This window comes from Chelon labrosus, assembly GCF_963514085.1.
Source record: "Chelon labrosus genome assembly, chromosome: 21".
Classification (NCBI taxonomy): domain Eukaryota; kingdom Metazoa; phylum Chordata; class Actinopteri; order Mugiliformes; family Mugilidae; genus Chelon; species Chelon labrosus.
In genome coordinates this window covers 15094336-15112768 of record NC_140354.1, presented here as the reverse complement: position 1 = coordinate 15112768, position 18433 = coordinate 15094336, and the positions used below count along the sequence as shown (strand labels likewise).

The 18433-nt window shown below is 45.5% G+C and overlaps 1 protein-coding gene across 2 annotated transcripts in view; it reads right to left on the bottom strand.

Moving 5' to 3' along the window:
* coro7 (coronin 7) overlaps nucleotides 1-18433 on the bottom strand; it is a 105878-nt gene that overhangs the window by 7809 nt on the left and 79636 nt on the right. The gene's annotated exons all lie outside the window — the stretch shown is intronic.

Here is an 18433-nt window from a genome sequence, read left to right as displayed (position 1 = left end):
GTAAAAGAAACCCCAAGCTGCTGCCTGCAGCCTGGTACATGGGACAAAATGCTAATAATGTATACCGATAAAAAAGGTAAAATGTTATGTTTAGAGAAAGAAACAGTCACAAAGAATGAACTAATGAGGAAGTAACTATAAAATGTTTGTGCCCCACAATGCAAGACATCAGAATAAAATGCTACAGTTGGCAGTTTTATTAAATTGTCTAAAAGCATCCAAGAAAAAAAAAAAAAACTTTAAGATTTACTTAAAAGAGAACTACCGTTTTTTACAACTTGGACCTTATTTCTGGCATAAAATACGATTGTTTACTTACCCATATAACTTTTGTGTAATTTGTAGTCAGTCGGGAGATATTTAGATCTGCGTATATCCATATAGTGGGAGTGAATGGGGCACCGAAACGCAGCCTCTAAATAACGCATTATCTGCCGTGAAACTCGTTCATTTCACCAATATTTTGTTATCGTACGCTAGTGCTATTCCCCGTTAAGCCTGGAGTTACCTGTTATCATCATCCGGGGTCTGTAGATTGACCTATAGACCCCGGATGATGTCTTCTGACCTGGATGATGTCACCCGCGACAGTCGGCTTGTTTACCTGTAATTTGCTACTGCTACTTTTTTGCAACATGGCTAAATATTTTTCCGATTCTGAGGTTGTGGACGAACCATAGCAGTAGCAAATTACAGGTACTAGCGTATCATAACTAAATATTGGTGAAATGAATAAGTTTTGCGGCAGATAATGCGTTATTTAGAGGCTGAGTTTCGGTGCCCCAGTCACTCCCACTATATGGATATACGCAGATCTAAATATCTCCCGAAAGACTGCAAATTACACCAAAGCTATATGGGTGAGCAAATGATTGTAATTTATGCCAGAAATAAGGTCCAGGTTGTAAAAAACAGTTGTTCCCCATTAAATTATGGTGTTATTGTGTAATTTTGCATATATCATGAGGGGCATGATTCCCTACACTGTTGTCTCTTTCCCTGCCTCTCCTGCTCCACATGTCTCCGTTCACGCTCCTCATTTTACCTCTACATGGCTGATCTTTGATCTGTCAAATCCTCAGCGTTCATCATGAACCTGGGACTCCTCTCTTCTCTCACATCCCACCGTCTGTTCAAGGCCTGTGAAGTCAGCGAGGGGCAGCCACGCTTCGTTAGGCCGACTCTGTGTTCCCACGTCCGAGTCAGTCCACGGGGAGTCCCTAAACACATCCATTCCCACACCCCTCTCTCCCGCTGCCCGTCTCCTCCACCCTCACTCACGTCACCCTTCCCCATTAAACAGCGCTACCTTGCTTTGTGCCTCCGATCCCGACTATTTCACCAAATTGCTTTCTCCGAGGCCTTATCTCCGCTTTCTTTTTTCTCACAGTAAACGTACAACAAGTCAAACAGCCACATAATAAGAGTGGAGCTTTATCACTGATAGCGGCCTCTGTTTACTGTCGTTTTCATGCTCCACCTCACCACCAGCCCATTTTCCCACACGGGGAAAACGCTTAAAACGCGCACATTTACATTTACGCACACGGACGGACATGTGTGCTAGTAACGCAGCTTAATCGTGCATGTGTGCATGCCAGCGCGTAGTAGTTACACTCACAGAGGGTTAAGTGTGGGAGTGAGCTTGTTATGCAGATCTCAATCACATGGGCTGATTATGAATGAAGAGAGAAACTATTAGAGACCTCATTCAGGGCGGCTGTAAATAGAGGTGTACTCAATCCAGCCTGACACACTAATCCAGACCTTTTCAGTGTTGGCTTGTGTGACTGAAACTAGTTTAACTGCACAAACAAGCTAATTAATGATTAAATAATGAGAGACGTGTCTATAAAAGCAGCTGAGGCACAGGAGGTTTCACTTTTGCCAGACTCTATCTCGCTCTCTAAGGCATATCTGCACACACTAACGCCTCTTCCAGTGCGCTGCAAAGCCCTTCCTTCGAGTCATGTCATGGCAACTCTGCTGCTGCTGCTGCTGCTGCTGGAGTTTACGCAAAACACAAAGCGGGGCGAGCGCGCCTCCCGTCCCGTCTGCCATCACCTCACACTGCTCTCTCACACGAGACCCGAAGGAACATCATAAAATGACCCTCTGCTCATGACAGCAGCCTTCAGCACCAGCAGATATGACGGGTTTATTACTCTAGTATGCATCTGTGTGTGTGTGAGTCTGAATAAACCCAGGTATATTATGATTATGAGAATGTGCTGCTCCATTTGATAATGTGTGAGATAGTGTAAATCACTGGAATAACTGACTAATGGAGGGGCAGGCAAACGGACATGTGGATGACAGATCACTGACAAACAGTGTGTGTTTGGTCTTTTATTAAGTTTTGGGGGCCAATGTTCCCTGGTATACTAATGTTGAGGGGCCGTTTCGGTGCCATTGTACTGGGCACATATTTACACATACACCGATCAGCCGCAACATTAAAACCACTGACAGGAGACGTGAATAACGTCGGCCATCTTGTGGCAAAACAACGATCTGCTGGGAAACTTTTGGACTTGGCGTTCGTGTGGATGCTATTTAGCACCCACCTAGACCAGACCAGACCAGACCAGACCAGGCAACCCCCATCCCCAGCAGGATGCAGCCCAGACACAGGCACACGCACAAAAAACGGTTTAGGAACAACTCGAAAAACACTCGAAGAACATACAAGATCTCAAACTGATAAAATATCTGTGGGATGATCCAAAGAGGCCCCTCCCCTCAACCAATAGGACCCAAATGCCCCCCTTCTAACAACATCCTGTTGCCAGACACCACAGGACACCCTCAGAAGGCCCATGTCCATTCTCTGATGAGTCACAACTGTTTTGGAGGCACAAGGGAGACCTACACTATATTCCACAAAAGGAAGGTGGTCATAATGTTGCTGCTGATCGGTGTACATATATATATAGATGCATAATTACACACTCTATGTGCCCCATGTGTGAGTAAAAGCATTCTGCCATATCAAGTCATGCTGATAGCATCAGACACATCCAGTAGAGTAATATATATACAGTATAGGTGCAGCTAATGGAAGCAGCCTGCAGCCTGGTGTAGGGTTATGGGTTGAGCTATAGCTGCTACGGCCAGATCAGTATCAGTCAAAGGGACCTTTCTCCGTCGCGCGAGCTCATTGCTTTTCGGCCGGGCCAGCCTCACGACTAAAAACACACACTAGACAGCACAATAAGGTCCAGATGACAGGTAGGTGGTTGCCAGAAAGTAGGAAAAAGAACGGGAGGAGGAGGAGGAGGAGGAGGAGGAGGCCTTTGAGGAACATGAAACCAAAACAAAGCAGCTGGTTGTTTTCATCTCAGCTGTGGAGTCTAGTCTTACACCGGAGTGCTCTTCAATGATGGGCACGTACGGGAAGACTTTCAGTCAGCAGCCACGTGCTGTCTGCAATTAACTGCTTCACTGTTATTCTTGTTACTCGGCGCTGGAAGTTTAAACGGCTATTTCTGTCTCCTCTGTTTATGCGACACAACAACTACTGTATTTTAGTTTGTCCCGGAGTTAACGTCTTTGCTTTGAAGCTAAGATCTTGTTCTTCCACATTTAAATATGTGCATATTATAGGTTGTTCGCATTTGAAGAGGCACGCATTTGAAATACTTCGCAAAACAAGCCGATTTAGTGTAAGTCGCCCACCCTCGTCCTGTCTCCTTTATCAGCTCCCTTGTTACGTGATCCCAGTCGGTGCGAGTGAGTGAGCGAGCGGAGAACCGCTATCTCTGAAGGCTGAAGGGTCTGCTGAACTGTGAACTCGATCGGCCCTCTTTATCAGGACCCCCCTGCCTCCACCTCCACAGTGCGGCTTGCCCAGCGGTATCGCACGGCCCCCGGCTTCCCTGTAGTTCACCGGTAACTCTGTGAGTTTCAGACAGCTATGGTCCTATTTGGTTAAATTCAGCGACTTAAAATAGCAGTAGTTGGGACGTTATATGGTTAGCAAAGACATTGAGCACATGTTTTTCTTGAAATCTAAAATTTTGACAGAAAGACTTCCAGCAACATGGGAAAATAGATTTTTCTGTGACTTTAAAGGCTTTAAAACTACAATAATATCATAGTATTGTTGTAATATCATATTGTGGGGCCTTTTGGTGATTCCCACTGTCGAGCAAGGTGTGAGGTCCCATCCATATAAAACGATTTGCAGTTAACAGCTTGTGTCTAGTGGACGTCCCAGGCTCTGGTTGCCTTGGTTACCAGAGCCAGGGACTAGGTATCCATACTCTAGGCAACCCAAGAGTTAGATAGATAGAGCTAGCCTACTCTTCAACAGCGTCAGTGATTTTCTTTTAGTTCACAGATAGACCCGGTGAAGCATCGTCAGTTTGGTAAAAGGAGACAAAATCTTGGACGGGGATCCCTTGAGGTTAAAGTTAGTGGAAATCTGCGTTTGTCAATCAACCGAATTGTTGCCTCAGAGTTGAAATTTGTTTAACTTGGCACCACCAAGAATTTCATTAAAGTTCCCTGGTTTCCCCATCGCCACATCCCTTCCTGTGTGTGTGTGTGTGTGTGTGTGTGTGTGTGTACGCCCCTTAATGTTTACAGCGACGGCTTTGCATTGATGACCTTCTAAGTTTAACATGCAAACACGTCACGGCGCCGCTGGCTTCGCAGGTCTGCGGTAACAAACCCGAGGGATCGCCGGATCTTTAGACGTCGCCGTCGCCGTCCTCCGAGCACCGCAAATATCTGCGCAATATTTTGTGGAAATCCATCCGTTCAATTGCTGTTGACCTATTTCAGTCCAAACCAAAGTGGTGAACCAGCTGACCAGGAAAAAATAAATAAAAAAAACGGCATTGCCATCCCTTGAGTCACATCACTTGTGTGGCTATAAAGGGAGAGGCCGATACTTAAAGGCTGGGTTAAACAGTAACAGTAAATCACCCCTAAGAAAACCTTCCTTTCAGTCAGGATTAAGATTAATATGTGCTGTTGTATAAGATGAATCAGTAAAAATATTATGTGTGGTTAACAGCCGCCTCTATCTCCCACTTAAAAGTGTGATCTCAGAGTCTTTTGAGTTATTCTCATAATCTCAACCAGCAGATCATCCATTTATTCTTATGACAACCTTCCCTTCATCTCATCTTTATTGTTTGGTAAGACAGAACACTCTCTTTGTGTTTCATCGCTCTCGTGTAAAGGTGTCAGACACAGCTAATGGTTTTATGCACACTTACACTGCAGGCCCACGCCTGTTCACATTACCTCAACAATGGAAGGACTGGAGTGTAATAATCCACGGATATTAACTAGGATCCACAACTTAACAGCACAGGGGCTGTCTCTGAGGTTGGTTTCTGGTGTTCTGTAAGTACGCGAATGAAAAAAAGGGGTAAATGTGATGAAACATTGTGGACGATCAAGGAAAAGATGGCACAAGTGTGCCAAGAAAGAAAAAAACGAGCGGACAGACTTTACATATCACAGCTGATGAACTTTGTCACCTTTGCAAAAGTTCACAAAGCAGTCAGGGCCGACGCACGTGCGCCGTCTAAATGTGCATAAATATTTCCACATCAGAACTCCAAAGGCTGCTGCACCGCAGAGCCCGGACCACAGGGTCACGGCGGGGCCAGCTTCTATCTGCCCCGCTCGATCACAGTTATCCCAGCCCTGCAACTTGAAATCCATTCGACTTGTCCGCACGTCACACCGTCCAAAATAATTCCCCCCCCTCCCTGGAGAGGGGACCGAAGTTTCTGCTCTGACTTTTGTGCCACCTAAACATAGCTCTGTGCCCTGCACGTTCCCCCAAAAAAACCGCACTTCCTAAAACCTTCAAGGTTCTTCCAGCCATCTGGAACGAAAACGAGCCACCACAAAAAAGATATTTAATCTGTTTTCCACGTAGACGCTGTTCCTTCTTGTGCATATTTTACTTGTTTTTCATTCGCGAATGAATCAAGGATTTATGACATTTTAGGTTAGAGCACAGAAATGAATCTTGGGGTGAAAACCTTTTTTGTAGACAGACATATATCAGACAAAGGAGTCTTTGAAGTAAAGGGAGGGGATATCTTCAACAGCGGGATGTTTCATGACCTGTTGCATTATTAAAAGATCCCTAAGCACCTTAGCTGTGTGGCTCAAATGCATGCGTTGATAAAGAAGAGAGGCCTTAAAGGCTAAGACACACCTCTACTCTGGGTGGCACTGATCGCTGGTGGTAAAGCATAACTTCAAGGATCCTCAGCAGGCGTTTGAGTCAAGCTACACACTCACCCTGCCGGGAACTGCGACCCACTAAGTGCAATATTCTTTTTCCACTGAGTGTGTGTTTTGTTTCCACTGTGTGTGTGTGTGTGTTTAATAAGTGTGCAGTCTCCGCCTGCTTAGCTGCCCTCGGTAGCCAGTTCATTACAAGGGAATTAAACTTGACGCACCGCGTTCCTGAGAGGGGAAGAAAAGCCAGGACTGTCAGTGAAGGGGGCCAGATGTGGCCACGTCTGAGCCCCAGTGACGAGGCCCTCAGATGGGCTGCCAAGTGCATGCTCTCCCCTTTCTCCTCGCTTCATCAGGCCCCATCCTCTGGCCCCTGGCAACCAGCTCACACACACAAGTAATTGCAGGGGCCCTACACATATATATATATGCATGCACCCACGAAAGCTCAGGATTTAATTAAACTCTCTGAATCCCGTGTCAACAGGTTTGCAGTGATCTCCCCGACACCACCACAGCCTCCCAGCTCCACATTGCAAAGCTGCAGAAAATGCAGCGGCTTCCACGGTAAATTTCCCCCTTGTCTTCAGGAGACAAAACAACGTTTCATTACCATTCCAACTTGTCGTCGGCATCTTCACACGGACGCAAGAAGCCTGAATCAGGGCCGCGCATCTCCCACTTAATCCCCCTCTGCGGGGCAAAGCCATGAACCCACGACAAGACAATTGGTGCTGCGTCAGCCGCACATCACATCCAAACAAAATCCCAGATATGGGGAAAAAAACAACCCCTCGCAAAACACTTAAACACATCACAAGACAGCTTTACGCAGAGAGCTCTCCGACCGCATGACGGACAACGCATCTGTTTTGCATATCGTCGACATGACAGATGAAAACCTCAATATTTATTTTATAAGAGGAGACACAGAGAGAGAGGGAAACCCGTAGCTTAAACCGCTAGAGCAGATATTTACATGACACTATTAAACACACGTAGCTCTTCTCGTTTGGGGGTAAATAAGAGAAATTGCACGTGTCACACAAAACCTCAGAGCTTTAAATGTGTCGTAAACTGTTCCAGACTAAAGCCGGGTCATAAAGCAGCCAGGTCGCTGGTCGTAAACTGGAAGAAGACCTCCGGCCCTCGAGTCTCGGCGCTGGGTCGCGGGGGTGGGTTTGTTGTAGGACGTGGGTGGGCATGAGGTAGGTGGATTATACGGATCGAGGAGGAGGTGAGGGAGTGAAAACCCTAATGAGAAACATCAATTCTTTAAACGCATAAAGACATTAGATGCATTTGCTGTAGCAGGGCGGCTATGAGGTTGCTGATAGAAAGAAATAACGCGCAATATCAGTATTGCCATGTGTTTAGGTCCGTGTCTGCAGTGCGAGGGTGGCTGTGGCGCTACGGAAGAGTTGCGTTCCGCGTTAACCCCGGGGTTCAGCATCAAGGGCCCAAGCTGGATGACCATTAAATGGGCTGTCGTAGGGGGCCTGGGAACCGGTGAGCAGCACGCACCGCGTTAGCGGACAGGGGAGAGGAAGGGACTGTACAGAAGACGTAGAGCGAAGGGGTGAGGGTCGCGACCGCGGCGACCCCCCCCTCTGCTGCTAGGTCACCTGAGGTAAGTCCGGTTCCCGTCACGGTCGCATTTTAAACGCTGAACACAGACCAAAGTACACATGTTGAAGAGGAAGTGGTCGACTAGAAGTTGACGGATTATTAGCCAGCATCAACATTTCACAGATGTACTTAAATCGTCAAACTGTCTACAGCACGGGGCGATTCGTCTCTGTTTACAATGAAACGAGTCCCTAAAAGTGCTGTGGCTTTTCTGGTCGGACAGCTCACGAATTGTCTTGAGAAATATGTTTTCAGCTGAATAGAGGCTCCAATGGACTCCCCCTCTGTTTGCGTGTATATAAACCTTGGTTAGTTTGCAATTCAAAAGACATCATGTCCAACAACGAATATCTGTCTCTTTAGGTTAAGTGTTTCATTAGAGGTCTCATTAAAGTCTTTCTCTTTCACGAAGAAGCCATTTCTAAAGTTTTTAATAAATAACGTGGGCAATCCAGATAGTAAAATCTAATGAAAAACTCACCCGGAGCGGCTATGAAGGACTATGACAAGACCAAAGGGAAAATACGCTTATTCATCATCAGACGTAGCGGTTATTTGACATCTGAATTACCCCCGATCAGGATCAACGTCTACCCCATAAATAAAACATCTAAATCAACCAGACATTCACAAATAAGCCATAAAATAGAAATGTCATGCTCTACATTAGCCGCAGATATCGCGTTTTGCGCTGTAAATATTCAGCATATCAGATCCGTAAATGAAAAGCAATGATCAGAGACTTGGCCTCGGTGGGAAACAAACTGGACGTCAGCGGTAGGTGCTCTCTGGTGGTTTTGAGTCCAAACTGCTGCTATTTAGACGTACGATAGAAACACAATGAACCAATAACGGGCCTGACGAATGACTTACTGCCCCTGTTAAAACACCGTCCAGCTAAACAGACTGTGGTCTCAGACTCAGACAGACATTCTGGTGGTTAACCCAGACGGCTAACGCGACCTGCTTGGATGTTTATTGATGAGCGATTTTGGCAGCGTTTTAAGCCAAAGTTTTCCCCAAGTCCTTGACCTCGTACCAGAGCTCATAATGGATGGATCCAAACCTTTCAGAGAGCACTCGCCCGATAGTATATACGACTTCACGGGTAGCCAAGACGAGAGTTATTGGAAATGCTAGAACCATAAAAATCCCCCAGTAATTTACGGACGCAAAACAGGGCTGTTTAATATTTGTTTTTTCTTCAGGACTGACTACATGTGTGCAGCTGAGAAATCTAAAACCCTAAAACAACCACTTCTGGCCCCCTTTTTTTTTTTTTTTTGGCCTCCTCCTCCTGTAGCTGGAGCTACAAAAACATTCTTGGGGGCCTTTCGATGATCGTCATTCACACCCGTGTTTTGACTGTTGGGTCGTCTTCCAGTGCCACGTTATCAGTCAACGGAGTTTATCAGCGCCTCCGTCTCTGGCGCGCGGCGACCGTCTTATCTGACTCACCTCTTTGTGACGCACTGGATGCGACTGTGTCCACACTCGCTTTATTCTGGTCCATCTAAAACGCTGCTCTATCGCTCTTATCCCCTCAGCCGATCTCTGCCGTATCTCAAATGTAGAAATTCCAATCTAACCTCTAAAAAAGTAAACATTTGGGAGTGCGCTTGAGTGATAACCGTAATCTTTTTTAAAAAAACTTACACGCGTGATCATTCAGTTCTTAAAATAAAATTCCTTGTTGTGCATTACGGTTTGGGTCAAAATTATTTCAGCATGCCCCTCTGTTTCATTTTTTCCTCCTTCGTCCTGAACCGTGCACGAAATCTTTATTTTTTACTGCTCGTGCGTCCAACACACCCACACTAAATCATCCGCTTTAATGACCGAGGCAGGAATAAGCACAGTTAAAACCAATAAAAAGCTCACAGAAGAGAGCGGATTTATTATAAGAGAGATGGTGAAAGACTGCAGGGGGGGAGGAGGAGGAAGAAGACGGAGAGCGAAACTGAGTGAGACAGGGAGACAGATAAGATGGCTTATCACGTTAGTGTAGTAAATCACGGCGGAGTCCTGCTCGTCCGCATACGTGTGTGTCCTCGTAAGAATGCTTTGAGCTCTATCGCGCAACATCTGCGAGAGTTGCTGGACGGAGGGAGAAGAGGGGAAGGAAGAGATTGCTGCAGAGGACACCGTAGCCTTGACTTGATAGCCCTGATGAGCTACAACTGGTACGGCCGGCCCGAGTCCAATTACTGCCCCCGTGCACAAATCAAAACACACATTTCTTTTCCTCTTGTTTTCCCACCAACCGTGCCCGTGTCTCGGTCAGGGGAGAAACCATGTCTTGTGACCACCCGTACAGAGCAACGACCGCTAAAGCACGGTTTAGTATTCAAGTCATACAACGCATTTTATGTGAAACGTAGAAGCTTCTCATTGTAAATCCATGGATTTATGGTCACAGGGACAACAGAAAAAATATGCATCTGACAAAGGGACGCACACACAAACACTTTGGGCACACTCGATGAGCCACCACCTCCAACCGGACACCAACAAGGCCCGCATCCAGGCTCCCAGGCTCCGCTCGGGCCCTTCCACTACTGCACGGCGAGGCAGCTTGGAGCAATTTGTTAACACAGCAGATACATATTCCTCTGGGCGGGGTAAGGGGGCAAGCTGAGCGCCGCTGCACTGAATTACACTCGGCTCTCGCAAACACGAAACGCGCCTGGACGGTCCAGGGGCGAAAAGAAGGAGCAGATAATTCAAAACAACAGTCACAGCTAGGGCACTTCTAAGACAGACAGAAACAAAAGTTCTTGTTCTTTCTTCTTAACTTAATCAGCTTCTTGACCTCCTCCTCAATGTCAAGACCTTCACGTCTATCTTTCTGTTTCATGTTAACGTTATCAGCGCTGCGACACAGATCCAAATGAGCGCTGGTTATCGGTGTTTGCTTCAATTTAACCTCTTTTATTTGACTTGGCAGGTCACTTTAGAGCGACTGTCTGATGAAATAATAATAATAGGAAGAACATAAGGGCTTTAGATTGAAGGATGGTGTTATTATAAAAGAATAAGGAGACACATAAGAACAACTTTTAAAATGCATGAGGACGGGAATGGCGCCACAACAGTTTAGAAATTATGCATCAAGGCCACAGTTACCATAATAAGCACCCAGGGACGGTGGACAGCGGGATAAATAATGTAGTGTATTACAGAACCGTTTATCTTGTACAATGAAAGACATAAAATAAGAGAGTCAGACGTGAAACAATGTAATATTGTGCACCCGGTCTTAAAGAGATATGCATATGTTGCATTTGGTCAGTTTCTTTGCAGATAATCGCAGCACTGTAATGTGGTGGCGCAGGACAGCACACTCCAGACAATGTGAACTGAATTGAATCTGACGCTCTATAATAAGCGGTTTAGGCTTCTGCGTCAATATTACAGCGCAGAGCATACGCAGACCCTAGCACCGTAGTGCCTGACATGCACCTCCCCAGAAATGTAACTAGACTTAGACTTAGACTTAGGGAGATGGGAGAAGCTCACTACAAACTGAACAGCACATTAAAGAGCCTAAAATATCAACGGACCACCAGATATGAAGGTCTTAAGGATCCAAATTAGGGTTGGTTTTGTTTTGTTCTCCGTGCCTAACAAAAAGTTTACAAAAACCTATTTTCATGACTCGCAGAGAAAGCAAAAAAGCCAATGATATTCTTTATTTAGCACAACTACTTTTTAGTTTGATCATCTTCCTAAATGTATGACCAAACGTCGCTAAGTTTTAAAAACTGCAGTTCCGCAAATGGCCACTTGAGGCTGGTTCCGAAAGTGAGACACACTTTAAACTGGCACATAATTAAGGACATGGCCCCTTTGAGTAACAGGTGGGTACTATCGTGACTTGTCAGCTCCACTTAGTCTCCACGTCTTTGCCCATTAGGTGAAGTCGGGCGGCGTCAAGATGGCGACCGCCGAATCCACCACGCTGAGCTTCAAAAACGCTCAGCGGGTTTTGTCCTTTTTTAAAATATAATCCATGTGCGTGACCACAGCTTCGTCATGCGGGAAAGAAGGGGAGATGCGCCGTTGAGGAAAAGGTTACCTGAGGAGGTGTTCGGAGACACAAACATTTGTATGACGCGTCTTTCGCCGAAAGTGTCAGTCGGCACTATTGAAAGTGAAGCAGGAGTTTTAACCCGACTGGCAAAAAAAGACACAGTGCCGACTAGTGCTTGGGTGGCATTTTATGAGTGCACAAGTATAAATGGCTCGCACTGACATAGGCTACGTGCGTAGGCTACGTGCATAAGTTACGACATCTATGTTCTGCAGTACCCTAAATGAGCCTTAAGTCAGACGGATGGACAGTATAAAGCAGGGGTCTTCAACGTTTTCCAGGCCAAGGACCCCCAAACTGATGGAGAGATGGAGCAGGGACCCCCTACTTATGTACAAATTTATGAGAAAAAAAAATTTGCGACCCCCCTGCAGTACCGCCGCGGACCCCCTAAGGGTTGCGGACCCCCTGTTGAACACCTCTGATATAAAGCATCAATGTAATGCAAATAACTTTAAAAACTAAAATAAACACTGTGGACAAAAACTGAACTGAGCGTGTGCACTATCCTGTCATAATAGTTAATAGACTCGTCTGCAAGCACCAGGCTGACCTGACGTGACCTGGGCTGCATAGCTGCTCTCATCCCTCTGATAGAGTTTCTGCCATAGTACTCATACAGCAGTGCAGTCATAGTGAACATAGTGTAGCTAAGCTGCATTCATTCCTGCACTGAACCACAGGCATGCTGCTGTTACTCAATACCTGGCATACCGCGGCGCAGGGTGAAAATGTGACAGAGAGGTAGGAAGACGCACGTTAGAGGAGGTGATGAGGGAGGAGTTACGTGTGTCTTTGCATAATACGGTTTTCTGTTTACTGCTGCAGCTGCAATTTTCCTCTGTTTTTGGTCTCTACCGACCCCAGATCAAAATATGCAGCTGTTCACCAGCTAGCCGACATTTGTTTGGTGCAGTTGGGGTAAAGTGAGATTTTTGACTGGAAACCGCCTCCGGCTGCAGCGAAGAAGCGACGCCCGCCAACCAAAACAGTTGAAGGAGCTGGAGACCAGGCAACCAAATCGAGCTGAAATATGCTCCAAAGCTGCGAAGAGCCGGGTGATAATTCTCTTTCTCAAAACAAGGACGAAACTGAACAAAAAGCAATAAAGGAATAAAAAAAAATCTCACTCTGTTTGTAATAAAGTTGAGAAAATGGGTGACTCCCTGGAGAACCTAAGGTAAAGGAGGTCAGCCACATCCCTTCCCCTCTATCAAAACCTTTCTCCTTATGATGTCTTTTATCAGAGCCCAGAGTGATATGCAGAAAATTCGCCACTTCAAGCTCAAGAGAGAGCCGATAACCAGCCTTAACTGCTTTGTCCACAAATGAAGGATACCACAGATGACACAGCGCCAACATGTCTCGTTTAAAAGACCTTGAAGGCAAAGAAATGGCTATGAAAAATACAAATCACACAGACGCTAAGGGAAACATGTTCTCAATCAGCTGGATAATGTCATTTGGTAAAGCCGTGGTTGTTTTCATTATGAATCCTTACTCCTCTCAACAATAAAATAAGCTCCTAATGGCTCGTCCAGCTCTGAGGCATGAATGAAGCAGCTGCTCTGTCTGTCTCGAAGCTCCTTAATGAGAAGCGCTAGCGTGCACAGACTAGTAAACCTCAAAGTGAACCACGGTCTGACCTCTCCGGGGTCTCCGTGCTTTCGCCGTCTTGCCCTCCCCTGTGTGAAACAAACAGCTCCTGCAATCACTAAAAGTTGAGTGCACGGATTCTTGAGGTCCTTGTGTTGAGGGCCTTTTCATGTTGACATAACTAGCTCCAATTAAGCTCCCAGCTCGCTCCGCTGAGGCCAAAACGCCACAACGGGGCCAAAGTTAAATGTCAAAGAGCCCTGAAATCATCGTCATCATCATAATAATAATATAATAAAACAAAAATCTGAAAAACAAAACAATAAAGAGACACTAAACTGGAGACTCTTTTATTTTACTTTTTAAAGTATGACATCTTGTCTGTGTTCGCCAAAGTACGGTTCGTTAACTCAGCCTGTCTGAATCTCCCGCTGGCTGGCAAACCGTGAAAAAGCTAAAAAGATGTTTTGGGTAAAGAGTCCATGGCTTTTTCACCGTGAACATGAATCTCACTTTAACATGCACACTGTTAAATGTGCTGCTTCAGGTTAAGGATGAACTACAGTGCACGAATACTAAAATTACTACGTATTGTTGAGGTGCTGTATACCAAAGGTTCCTCTAAAGAAGACAGCTTTATGGGGAACTGTTTGACTTATAAAAGGTAAGGCTGGCGAGAGAGGATAGGTGGGAAGAGTCAACACTTCCCCTTTATCTGATGCAGGGTTATTTGATAAAAGCATTAAGTGTTTGCTCTCACACAAACAGTGACAACTTCTGCTTTGAGCACACTCATTAGGCCATATTTCTCTGTCGCGTTCAGGTTCCCATAGCAGCCACTAATTAACCGTAGATGTCTGTACGTTTCTTGTCCTCATCGCGGCACCGCTTCCCATGGACGTATTTCCTACGCGCTGCGGGAAGAGAGGCAGCTCGGGCCGTGCGATACGGGGGTTCGTGTCGTGTCTCGAGGCGGCCCACACACGCACTGCCGTCAGAGCGCATTTGTGCGTGACGGGAAGACGTGTAGTTGTGGACGGAAGGGGGGGTGCCGTCAATTACGAAATGAGCACAGATGCAAATACGTGTACACATTCATATACAAGACACTAAGAAAGGGCATAGGCACCTCATCCTCTGAAGGACCGGGAGATGGTAGGAGAATAATGTGAAGGGGTCCTAATGGAAAAGCAATGCAAGGTTTAAAAAAATAAAATAAAATAAGAAAAACACCCTCCCCTTGTTTATGTTTGTGGTTTTTTACTAATTGTACTGAATGCTGAATATACATTCCTAGCCTGGCGGAGCTAGTCTGAATTCGGATCTGAACTTGAGTTTGGTAACACGCCATTTGGATTTTATTATAGGTCAAACAACCACCGAACGCAATTGGATAGCCCTGCAACCATTCAGAGCAACAAACTATGTATCATCTTAGTTTCTGTTAACTGTCTGTCTTTTATATAACCGTCCATATCTTTTACAAAAGACGCAACAGCGGAATAAAAATATCTCGCTGTTGTACCCAAAATCAACTCAATGCCACTGAGATGATTTGTGACCGCATGGAGTCTGCCCAAATGCTTTGACTGGCCCGGCAGATCTTCGTCGAATTAAGTCCGCTTGGAGAGACTCTCAACCAAAATCCCCGACTTTTGTGGGCAGGGGAACTCCTGTACCACTTGAGTAAAGCTGAAATGTTATAGGAGAAGCTCACTACACACTGAACGGCACATTAAAGAGCCTAAGATGCCTAAGAACAGGCCACCAAACATGAAGTTCTTAAAAATCCAAATTAGGGAGGGTTTCGTTTTGTTCTCTATGTCCAATAAAAAGTTTACAAAAAACTATTCTCATGACTCCCAGAGAAAGCAAAAAAGCCAATGATATTCTTTATTTAGCACAACTACTTTGTAGATGGATCTTCTTCTTGAATGTGTGACCAAACGACAACCTCTAAAAAACAAAGCTATGTTTTAAAAACTGCAGTTCCGCAAATGGCCACTTGAGGCTGGTTCCGAAAGTGAGACAATCCCCACAGAATTGATTCAAGGCTTAAAGTTGAACATCATTAAAGACATGGCCCCTTTGAGTGACAGGTGGGTGCTATCATGACTTGTCAGCTCCACTTAGTCTCCACTTCTTTGCCCCTTAGTTGAAGTCGGGCGCCGTCAACATGGTGACAGCCGAATCCACCGCGCTGAGCTTCAAAACCGCTCGCTCTTCGGGAAACCTGACGTCACAGTGGGTTTTGTCCTTTTTTTTAAAATACAATCCATGTGCGTGACCACCACTTTGTCATGAAGGAAAGACAGGGAGATTATGACAAATAGTTTACGTGCAAATCGATTCGTTTGGGTGCAGAAATATGCTGCACAAGCTGCTCTCAGAAATTCCACCGACACTCGAGCTGTAAAAACATCACCCCGCTAACTTTTGATTTTTCACAACGCAGCATTTTGCCGCGCCGACTGGCGGCGTTGGGAGCGAGCGAGTGAGTAAAAACGACATTTTGTGGTGAACTCCCAAACTCGAGCTCAATCTCCCCGAATCTCCTCCTGCGTATCCTGCAGGGGCACTGCCTTGTTTGTTGTCCTCTGAAGTCACAAGCTCCTAAAAGTAAAAACCCACAGGCATGTTGTGCACAACGGGACACGGACACCTCAAACCGGGACACACACTCAAATTCAGAACATATCTACGGCCATAATTACAGAGGATACGAGAGTGTAGTGGACTGTGTTTGCGATCTCATGGTCGCCTGTGTTTGTCCCGTGACGGGGCATCTCTAGGTTGATGTGGTGACGGGTCACAAGGTCAAAGACTATGTTAGAGTACATGCAAACTTTACTTTCACTTTATTTAGAATAAATATGAAGTTATTCAACATATACTGTGATAAATGTAATTGTAAGAGCATTTTAAGGGAGTAGATCAAAACGTAATGTGAGCTAGCTTAACTTTGTTAGCGCTAGCTCGCAACGTTAGACTGAAATTCAACAGTTTTCTTAAAATACGTTTGACTCGCTGATAGTTTATTTAATCTTACATACATTTGTCCATAGATTGCCATGTTTCTACAGCTTATGTTTAGTATTAATGTACATGAACTTCACAGGCTGCTGCTATTTGTCGCTAAATCCAATATCCGGGTTGTTGCGGTAATTTAAAGACGGACCGCTCTTATTTTGTGTGACACATACTGTATAAATAGTTCTTAACAGTGGGGATAGCATCATAATTGGGGGCTTTTATCAAGGCGTAGGATAGGACATAGGACTGAGAAGCTGCAGAAGTTGTTTCTATGAAAGCTGCTAAAAATTGACAGGAGAGGAACCCCGTCATCTTCTAGACAAACAGAAAAAACAGAACAATGCTGCGTGCCTTTGACTTTAAACCCACAGCAGGCTGCAAAATTGGGCCCAGCACCAAACCAGTGTTTTATTGGTTCCCCTGGGCAGTGTTATGGAACGGGCTAACTGAGCACGCCGCCCCGCCATCTTTTACTGGGCCACGGTCATTAGGAGCTCAGCGCGCTAACGGCACACGAAATACTGCTACAGCCACCAGACTGTGATTTACGACACTGACCGAGCGCCTGCGTCCGCGCAAATGTGTGTTAACGGGCGGATTACAGAAACGCTTCCAACCCGGAAAACAGAGCGAACTGCAAATTGGGTGCAACAATGTGCATTAATTAGGCCGTCGGTTCGGTTCACGTGAAAGCAGATGCTGCAAAATCAGACGTGATGCCGGCGTATAGCGTTATAGCGTTTAGTCACGGATGCTGCTGGATTTATAGTAAACTAAAAACAGAGATGTAGATTCTTTGGCACGACTTAGATTTGACTGATATGTAGTTGATGGAGGAGGAAGAGCTGACATTCAGGAAAAGAAAACGGGATGATTCACTTTTTAAGATTAGGATATTAGTTTTGGACTTTTTAGGTTAAAAAATATACAGTATTTAAAATAAAAATTAAGGATTTGGCTCATCTGAGATAAACATTTTACAGAAGACTAAACCGACTCTTGTGGTTAGCTTTAAGATGGTCAAAGTTATACTTACTTTTAACCAGATTATCTGACAAATTATATGAAAAGTGGAGCTAAGATAAAATAAAAACTTATATTTAAACATTACAGAGTATGTATAGGATTACAGTTGGTTAAACAAACCAAAAAGAGCCTCTGTTGTGGAGGCCAGTCCTCCGGTAGCTGAGCTCTGGAGATGCTGCTCCTTCTCACCATCCAACACGCGCGAGCTGTACGACTTAAATAAATAATTTACCTTCAGCAAACCTGGATAACCTCACCACTTGTGTCGCAGTCTTGGACACAGAGCTTTATGTTCGGTGAGCAAACGAGGTGGAAAAACGGAGACGGAGCACAAGCGCCGACTTTGTGAGCCTCCAACACGTGTAATGAAGTGCGGTGGGGTGAGATTTATGTCTTAGGAGTTCTTTATTCCTCCTGAAAGCGTAAAACTTAGCGGCGGCGGCGGCGGCGGCCGAGGAGCTACATCTGGACCCTGCGGGACGTGCGTGAAATCATTTCTCTATTCCTGTAATTTACTGTAATGCCTTGCAGATGGCACAGAGGGTTTGCGCGCGCCGCGTTGGGTAACGGCTCCAACAGTAGGAGCAGCAGCAGCAGGAGGAGAAGGAGCAGGAGAAATTCAAGAGGCCGGGTTTTAGGAGGTCCATGCGATGACCTAAAGGTCGGGGAGGGGCCTGTTTCTTGAATCCTTTTTTTGTTTCCCACCTTCAAGGGTTAATGTTAGAAACTGAAAAACTTGGCCCGGCTTTATTTATTTACTTATTCTTTTTACAGTTTCTCGCCAACGTAAGGAGAAACGTGGACGTCAAACCGACACAAGAGGCTCCTGTGATTCAGCGACAT